This window comes from Hydra vulgaris, chromosome 06 (assembly GCF_038396675.1).
Source record: "Hydra vulgaris chromosome 06, alternate assembly HydraT2T_AEP".
NCBI lineage: Eukaryota > Metazoa > Cnidaria > Hydrozoa > Anthoathecata > Hydridae > Hydra > Hydra vulgaris.
The window spans coordinates 44,360,001-44,369,401 of record NC_088925.1 but is presented as its reverse complement, the minus strand read 5'-3'; the positions used below and the strand labels follow the sequence as shown (position 1 = coordinate 44,369,401).

The 9,401-nt window shown below is 29.3% G+C and overlaps 1 long non-coding RNA gene across 1 annotated transcript in view; it reads left to right on the top strand.

Moving 5' to 3' along the window:
* The first annotated feature begins 451 nt into the window (after positions 1-451).
* The window catches only part of LOC136081886 (uncharacterized), a 22,409-nt gene continuing 13,459 nt past the window's right edge, over positions 452-9,401 (top strand). Inside the window, exons 1-6 of the long non-coding RNA XR_010639220.1 lie at positions 452-543; positions 1,111-1,167; positions 1,303-1,957; positions 2,053-2,123; positions 4,487-4,521; positions 4,655-4,724. This is a non-coding gene — a long non-coding RNA (uncharacterized LOC136081886). The remainder of the gene's footprint in view (positions 544-1,110; positions 1,168-1,302; positions 1,958-2,052; positions 2,124-4,486; positions 4,522-4,654; positions 4,725-9,401) is intronic.

Sequence of the window (9,401 nt, the reverse complement as noted above, 5' to 3'; positions counted from 1 at the left end):
TATGGCTTCATTTATATATTGCCCATATCTTGAGACCACTTTTCATAAAAAAACTTGCCGCGGGAACGTTTTTTTAAAAGAAGCTTTTGAAGGTAAGGTAAGATAAGATCCTAAGATCTTAAACACATCTATTTTTTATGAAACTTTCCATATTTATTAAGAAAAGGACGAGGAATCTAATGGAATCCGGACGTTTTTTAACATTTATACAAAAAATTTCAGTTCTCAGCGTTTAAAAACTTCAAGGTTGATTTATATAGAAAAAAAAGTGTTTTTGAAAAACATCCAGGTGGAAATTGCAAGTTTAGCCTTTCCTCTATTTAAAACAAGTATTTACTTAAGTTAACCTAAAGAATTGGTACTTAGGATTTGCATATATAAATTATGTGTATATATATATATGCTTTTGTTCGCGTATTTAATGACGTTATCTGTTTTGATTTTTGCGTTTGTTTTGGTTAGATTATGAAAATTAAATTGAAAGTGAAAGTATAATTCTTAAAATTTTAATCAAATGAAAATACATCTTTTACTTTTTCCCAGGTAAAAGGTCTGCATTCTTCAAGAAAGTTAAAATCTTGATTTTTACTATTTTAACTACAGGTTTTTTAAAAAAATTTACTAAATATTTTTATTTTTTAGGAATGAATGAAATTTTCATAAGTTTTTGTTGAATACTATTTTAAGGTTTTTGTTTTGAAAAAACAGTTTAAATAAAAGCTATTTAAACTGTTTTTTTCAAAACAAAAACCTTAAAATAGTATTCAACAAAAACTTATGAAAATTTCATTCCTAAAAAATAAAAATATTTAGTAAATTTTTTTAAAAAACTAAGAGAAATAATGGCACCCAAAAACAGATTAAGTACTAGTACACAAATTAGTGTTGCATTAGATACAGAAACCCAATTACAGATTTGAAACCCAAAAACAACATTTATAAAAGTGTTTTTGGTTTCAAATTAAGAAGTGCCTTATTATTTTGAAACCAAAAACACTTTTATAAATGTTGTGTAAGAAATTATTTCTTTTTATATTTATTTGCCTCTATTTGTTTGTGTATTAAATACTATGAATTCTTGTAATAATTATTTTAATTCCTTTTTTTTAGGTGTTGACATTAACAATAGTCTCACCAAAATGGTTGCTCCATCTATAAGTCAAGAAAGTAAGTCAAAATTATAAGTTAGGAATACTGTAGCACAAATTTTTTTCATTTTAATAATTCTATTTATTGAAACCAAAATAATCCACCCCTTATTTTTCTTTTTGTCATTTAAATTAAGTTTAATTTTAATTTTAGTCTCTGACAATTTGCTATCAATTTCTAAGTTTTAAAAAGATGCTCCAGAACAACGAGCAAATACAATAAAACATTCAATCATCAGACAGAATAATGAAAGACAAGAAATGTTTTTAACATTAAAACAAAAGGTCAGATTAGAGGGTGACACTAGATTATTAATGGAAACTAGAAAAATAATAAGAGCAGGGCATCAAAGGGAGAGGTTCCAAAGTTTTTAGGAAAAAGAATTAAACATAAAATGGTAGATGAAGGTGGCAAGGATGTATGGTATTCAGAGCTTGTAGTAAGTGTTTTAGATGACAATGAATTTGATGATGAATGTGAGTTTGAGACACTATATGACGGATTTGAGGATAAATACGATATTGAGTTATCAAAGAGTGGAGGATGAAATGTGTTGTGATAGAGGAAAGGGTTGATGGTTATGTGGAGGGCGAAGTTCGAAAAAAACAAAAATGTTGTTAATATTGTTTTTGATGCAATGTCAATACAACTTCAATTTATTGCATTTATGTTTGCTATTTTTACTATTCAATTTAATGTCTTTATGTTTGTAATCTGTTTGGTCATCTGGAGTGGTGTTTGTGCACCCACAATTCTTTATATGTATATTTGATTTCTGTTGGACCTCTGCAGCCATGACAACATACTGGTAAGTTATGCTTTCTATTTTTGCGCTGATGTACCATTAATATATGTATCCTTGTGTTTAGGTATTTGTGAATCATTATATGTATATTTTTGTAGGTGCATCTGCAAGTCATAATATGAATACCTGTGTTCTGTTCACCTCTGCAGCGGTGTTGATCTACTGATAAGTAATTATTTGTATTTTTGTGTTTACGCACCCGTAAGTCACTATATGTATGTTTGTGTTTATGTACTCGTCAGTCATTATGTGTATGTTTGTGTTCTGTTGGACCTCTGGAGCGGTGTTGACGTGTTTCACTATATGTATGTTTGTGTTTATGTACTCGTCAGTCATTATGTGTATGTTTGTGTTCTGTTGGACCTCTGGAGCGGTGTTGACACACCCGCAAGTCACTATATGTATGTGTGTTTATGTACTGGTTAGTCATTATGTGTATGTTTGTGTTCTGTTGGACCTCTGGAGCGGTGTTGACGCACCCGTAAGTCAATATATGTAAGTTTCTGTTTATGTACCTGTAAGTCATTATATGTATGTCTGTGTTCTGTTGGAATTACATGTATGTCTGTGTTCTCTGGCACAGCATTCATGCACGCGTAAGTCATTATATGTATATTTATGTTTTGTTAAAGAAAAAAAAGTTTTTAGACCATGAAGGAACATATACAGTAAAAAGATGCTGAATTATTAGTCACACAAATAAGAATTTTTGTAGCACTTAGGGGCAGTCACAGTAAAAGGATGAGACCTAATTAAATGATAAGTAATACAAAAATGAACTTTAGCAGATGGCATAAGAGACACTAGCTCCTTAAAGCATCACCCTTTATAGTATTTGTAGAAAAGAGTAAGAGAAGCAACACTATGACAATGCGACAATGGTTGGCTACAGCAGCTGGTCTTGGTATTCGATAATTATTTTTATTTTTTATTTTTGTTAATAAACTTGTGTCACCCTCTAATCTGAGGTTTTGTTAACAACATTTCTCTTTTATTTTTGATTTTTTTTTTTTGAAATTTATTTGTCTTTGCAACTTTATTGCAATTTTAGTCACATTAAAAGGATGAGACTTAATTGAATGACAAGTAACACAACAATGAATTTTAGTATATGGTACAAGAGATGCTAGCTCTTTAGAGCAGTGATCATTATAATATTTATAGAAAAGAGAAAGAGAAGCAACATTACAATGATGTGATAATGGTTGGAGGTTGGCTGCAAGAGCAGGTCCAACTATGTTTACAACGCATTTTTGAACCTTGTCTTAAAGAGAAAGGGCATTATTGGAAGATCCGCCCCAGATAGGTAAACAGTATTCCATACTAGGTAGGGTTTGAGATTTATAGAGATAAAGAATAAAATCCAGAGTAAGAAAGTGTTGAGCTCGATAAAGAGATGCAACCTTAGCAGATGCTAATTTTGCAATGGATTTGATATACAGTTTCCAAGAAAGATTGGAAGTAAGAGTTAATCCTAGAAGACGAAGGGTAGATGACTCATGGAGTATATTACTGTTAATAAATATAGGAAGATCTAGATTATAGCGATAAGGATTAGCTGAAAAAAATTAAGTTTTCTTTGAGTTAAAGTTCACCAGCCACTGTGAGCCTAATGCTGTAGCAGAAGTGAGATCCTTTTTAAGCTCAAATGCCCCCTTCAAGCAATCAGAGAGTGTTGCGTTCTTATCAAAGCAGGAATAAATGGTAGTATCAGCTGTAAAATGAGGCAATTGAAATCCATAGTGATGATCAGAAAGTAAGTTATTAGATTCGAAAGGAGAGCATAAGTGTTTGTTAATTAAAGACTCAAAACCCTTGCTTATAATGAGACCAATTAGAAAGTCATCATTAGCAATTTTCAAAATTAAATCAGAAGGTAAAAAACAGTAATTTGATTAGGAACAATTTCACTATTGTGAATAGAAGTAGGGGTAGAGCAAGCATCAGATGGTAACTACTTTTAAAGTTGGAAGTTATTGGAAGAGCCAAGATGAAGTTTATATAGATAGATAACAATTAACAGACGACTTAAAAAATTGCAAAAAGATGGGTAAGTCCATCATGCCAGGCTTTATTGAAAGCCTTTGATATCCAGAGCAGTAGAATTTGCCTAACAACCTCTATGTAATGCTATGTAGTACCATTCTGTAACAGTTAGCAAGTCAGTTCTAAAACAAGATGATTGAAATCCATTTGTTTCTTATGTCATCTGCAAAATAAGCCACATTTAAGCTTTTCAGGATGATCACTAGTTTTGGTTAAAAGTTAACCCATTACTTAGTGACACTAGTGTGATTTAGAAGCGTTTAGTGCCACAGGGTCTGTGTGTTTTGTGATTGTGGTGTTATTGTTGTGATGTTTTGTGTTGATAGACAACTTGGCTTACCTTCTTGATGGTGTCTATTGTTAAAAATGATTATTAGTTTGTTTCGTTACTGAAACTTGCTACTGCCAATCATTCACTAAAAGCCAAGAAAAAAGTTTTAGAACAAAAACATTTTTCTATGTTATTTTCATTTTTTTTTATCTTAGGCGTTTTCATAGGTTCACATAAGCAATCTTAAAGAGTAAGTTTCTTATTTTATCATTATTTAGTTTTAAATGTTTTTAATTTATATATTTTTAAAATGAATTAACAAAATATTTTTAACACGTTATTGTGTATCTGTATTTCTAATAATAATATTTTTACATCTTTAGATATAATTTCTGTTGTTATACTTGCCTATTGCAGTTGTAAGTACTCCAAATTTCAGAAAGTTCGTTTGCTGTAAGTTATTTTCATTAAAAATTAAATTTTAACTTTATTGAAGAATCTTCTGTCTGTTAAATAGGTTATTCTGAATAATTTCGACAGATTTTAATGCCCTTTTGCAGTAATTTACTGACCGGTCTGTAAATTATACAATGATTTCAAAATGATGTACTATTTAGATTCCATGGTTCCTTTATGCACATTTGTATGGTGTTATTATAATATAACCCCAAATTTTATTTTCTAAAACTAAGTAAATAAGTGAAAACCCTCAGTCTGTAAAATAGATGATTCTGGTAAATCTCGTCAGTTGAACAAAAAAATTTTGGGGTATTTTATTTTCTTATAGTTGTTGGATCACTATGGAAAATTTAAAGTCAAATTTAATAATGGTTTAAAAGTTATTCTAAAGTCAATATGACACCAAAACTAAGTAAATAAGTTAAAACCCACAGTCTGTAAAATAGACAAATCTGGACAATCCCGACTCAATTAAATAAAAATATTTTGGTATTTTATTTTCTTATAGTTGGTGAATCAATATGGAAAATTTCAAGTCAAATGTAATAACGGTTCAAGAGTTATTCAAGAGTAAATATGACACCAAAACTAAGTAAATAAGTAAAAACCCTCAGTCTGTAAAATAGACACTTCTGGGCAATCCCGACAGAATTAAAAAAAAATTTGTTTGTATTTTATTTTCTTATAGTTGTTGAATCTATATGGAAAATTTCAAGTCAAATGTAATAACGGTTCAAAAGTTATTCAAAAGTCAATATGATCCAAAATACTCTCTTTTTCGGTGCCATAACACTGCAAATTTTCCATACTTAAGCCCTATACCTTTCGTCAAAAAATCATCAATTTTTGCACTACAAAAAATTCATTAACTTTGGATCCGCTTAACTTCAAAGGTCGAATGACCCCTCATTTTTTAAGTCAGGTCAAGCTCTATACGATGATATAAATTATATATGTTTTTTTAAATTATAAAAAAATCGTCTGGAATGGCTATTATTGTTGTTATTATGTGTGTGTCTGTATATATATATATATATATATATATATATATATATATATATATATATATATATATATATATATATATATATATATATGTACATTACACTAATAATATTCCTTATAGACAAGCAAGAGTTTTAATAAAACTCTTATTTACACTAATTACATAAACTTTTATGTAATTGTTTAATAAAATAATTTAAATAATATATGTTATAAATAATTCATTTTCGAAAATACAATTCTTAAAACTTTTTTTTTTTTAAATAAGTTTAAAAATATATAGACTTTTTGCTTATAATAATATAAATTTACAGTACTTTCATAAGTAAATGTGCAGTTTTTGCAATAAGAATAGTAAGCAACTGTTTCCATATAAATGAAATGGTAATAACATAAAATGAAAGTATAACTTGTGTTAAACACAAGTTACTTTAATTCGTTGTTATAAAAGTATTTCAATATTTCGAGAAATCCTTTGATCAATTTGATTTTGTTTATAAATGCAACACAAAATATTCAATAATATTTTAGTTCAACTGACTCCTTAATCAGACATAATGGTTTGCATAATCTAACATTTTTAAGTTTTCGGTACGCATAAGTTATAGCGCAACAACCAATCGGATTTAACTAAGTTTATCGGCTTTTTTTTCACAAAAAAACTGTCTTCCCGCCTTAGTTCACTTGAGTGGTTTACAAAACTATATCGCATTCACAAAATGGCGGTCGTTTTTATGTCACAGTTTAGCGTTTATAATCAAATTCACAATGTCGGTGTCATGCTTATAATAAAGTTACATTACAGGCACACTAACAAATTATAAAACAGTTGCTATATAAACGCTGCAAGATAAATACCATCATGGTGTTGGTGATCCAATCAACGTACCATAAATACATTAATAATTGACTAAATTATCAATTATACGTATTTTTGCGTTATCATCGTGATTGTTAAGGATATGAAATAATGTTCATGATGAGATAGAGGCAGTAATGATATATAGATTATGATCAGGAAAAAAATGATAGAAAATTAATCTTTTATATTTGATATAAACCATATCAAGATCTCATTTTAAATTAATCCCGAGATGATATACATTCATTTATATATATATATATATATATACATATATATATATATATATATATATATATATATATATATATATATATATATATATATATATATATATATATATATATATATATATATATATATGTAGGGGAGAGTTGCCTTAATTGGAACACTTTAGGAAAAAATATTTATTAACCAAAGATGGCTTAACTATGAAAACATTTATGAATTAAATAATATAGATATACAACCCTACTATGCTTTTATTAATGATTCGACTCTATTGATCGCACCCTTATTGGATATAAACTTTGATTTTTCAAGGCACCATTTTGTTCCAATAAAGGCAACTGGTCTCCTTGAATGGAACACATATATTCTTTAATTAGAACAGTTCTAATATTTGAATAAATTACAGCTATAAAACTTATGGCTCAAAGGAAAAATTAATTAATTAGCTTTTTAATAAAAGATATTTAAAAGATATAATAACAAATAAAAATTACAACAAATATTTAATCCTTTTTTCGCAATTCATAAGTCTTTTTTTCTTGCAGCTTCTGCACTTGGGATGGTAGTGGTGATATGTGGTGTGCTGTGGTGGCGATGGTGATTTTATTTGATGTGCTCAATTTCATTTGGTCCATGGTGATTGAGTCAAGTGCTACTTTGCTTTCCTGTGGTTTTTGCAATAGTTTGGCAGTTATTGGATTTAGTGTGAGCTTTTTTTTTGTAGATTTTTTAATTTGTTTGGAAGCTATTTGATTTAGTGTGTGCTTTTGATTTCTTGGTGTAATTTCTGGAGCACGTCTATATGGGGAGCTTGTAAGATCAGCCGCCTGAGTTGTTCGTGATCTTCTTTTTTTGTTTTTTACTTCAAGTGAAACCACTGGCAAAAGAGACAAAGTTGAAACTGAAACATGACATTTTAATTTTTTTCACTTGATTTATCTGTAGATAGTTTTGTCATCCCATCTATACTTTCAGATGACTGAAGATTGTTCGAAGGACCAACATCAGTAAATGAAGAGGCTGTAAAATCAGAATCAGTGAATACATTTATGTCCAAAGGCCACAACCCACTAGCCTGAAATCCTTTCATAGCAATTCTCAATGATGCTGCCTGACTATATGCGTCACCAAATAATTCTGCAACTTGCCAAGTTGTTGCTGGTTGTGATATATGTGACCGCATCCATTTTCGCATAGCTTCATCATGGTCTACCAAGTGGTCCAAAGAACGCAACGTCTAATGGTTGCAGTCTGTGTGTAGTTTGGGGAGGTAGTGATACCATACGCACTCCAGCATTTCGTGCTAGATATATTGCTGCCAAATTTTTTGAATGTGTAACATGACCATCAAGTATCAACAAAACTTTTGATTGTTTTAAAGGTTTAACAACTTTAATGAAATGATTGAGCCAATCTAAAAAACCTTCATTTGACATCCATCCTTTCTCTTGAGTACTAAATACAGATCCTGGAGGTGCACCATTTGTTATTTCTGGCTTCATTCTTTTGCGTTTATATATTAACATTGGTGGAACATAAAATCCTGCTGCAGATACACAAACTACAGCTGTTACTGAATTTCCTTGTTCACTACTAGTCATAATTCCAACTCGTTTTTTGCCCCTTGCACTAATAATTTTTATCTGACCATCTTGTACTGTTGATAAACTAGTTTCATCCATATTATAAAGTCTGTCTGGAGTTAACTTTTCTTCCATGTATAACTTTGAAAGTAAATTAAAGAAAGATTGCACTCGCTCTTTATTAAAACTTTGTGCATGTGCAATTGATGTTGATTCAGGCCCACGAAGCGACAGTTGTGGGTGCCTTTGCATAAATGCATAATACCACTTTTTTCCTGCCATTCGTGTCTGTTTGTTAAAATTATGTGTGATGTTGTTAGCTTCCGCAATATCAAATGCTAGACGACGAAGATCATCAATCCTTAATCCAAAGTACATCGATTCTAATAATAATAAACAGTGATCAGCTAGTTCTATTTCAATTTCATTAGGTAAGGTGGTAAGTCAACCATGAAATTTCACATTTGCAACAGCAACTTTGTTTTTTTCATTTATATGCCTTGACAAAGTTGCTTTTGGAATACAAAATTCATAAGCGGCTTCATTTAAGCTGATTTCTCCTTGTTTTATTGCTTCAACAGCCTTTTTCAAGTTTTCTACTTTCCATTTTCCATATTTTCGTGGTGTTTGCATCTAAAATAAAAGCAAATTACTATGAAGATACATAGGGAGAGTTTTATAATCTTATTACAGGCTTATTTTTTCATATATTTATTTGTTATTCATATATGATTAAGTTAATTATATACTCATTATATAATCATTACTTTTCATCATTTTTGTTTAGTTAATCATTAACTATATAAATCAAAATCTATATAAACTATATAAAGTTTGCAACTTTATATATTAACTTCTATATACAGTAAAAAACTTATGCTGGGTATATACTTTATGTTGTCTTACAAGTTTATCCGTTAAATAGAAATGTATAACTTTTGTAAAACTTTTACATTTTATTTTTTACTAAAAGATAAAATGATTTGTTAA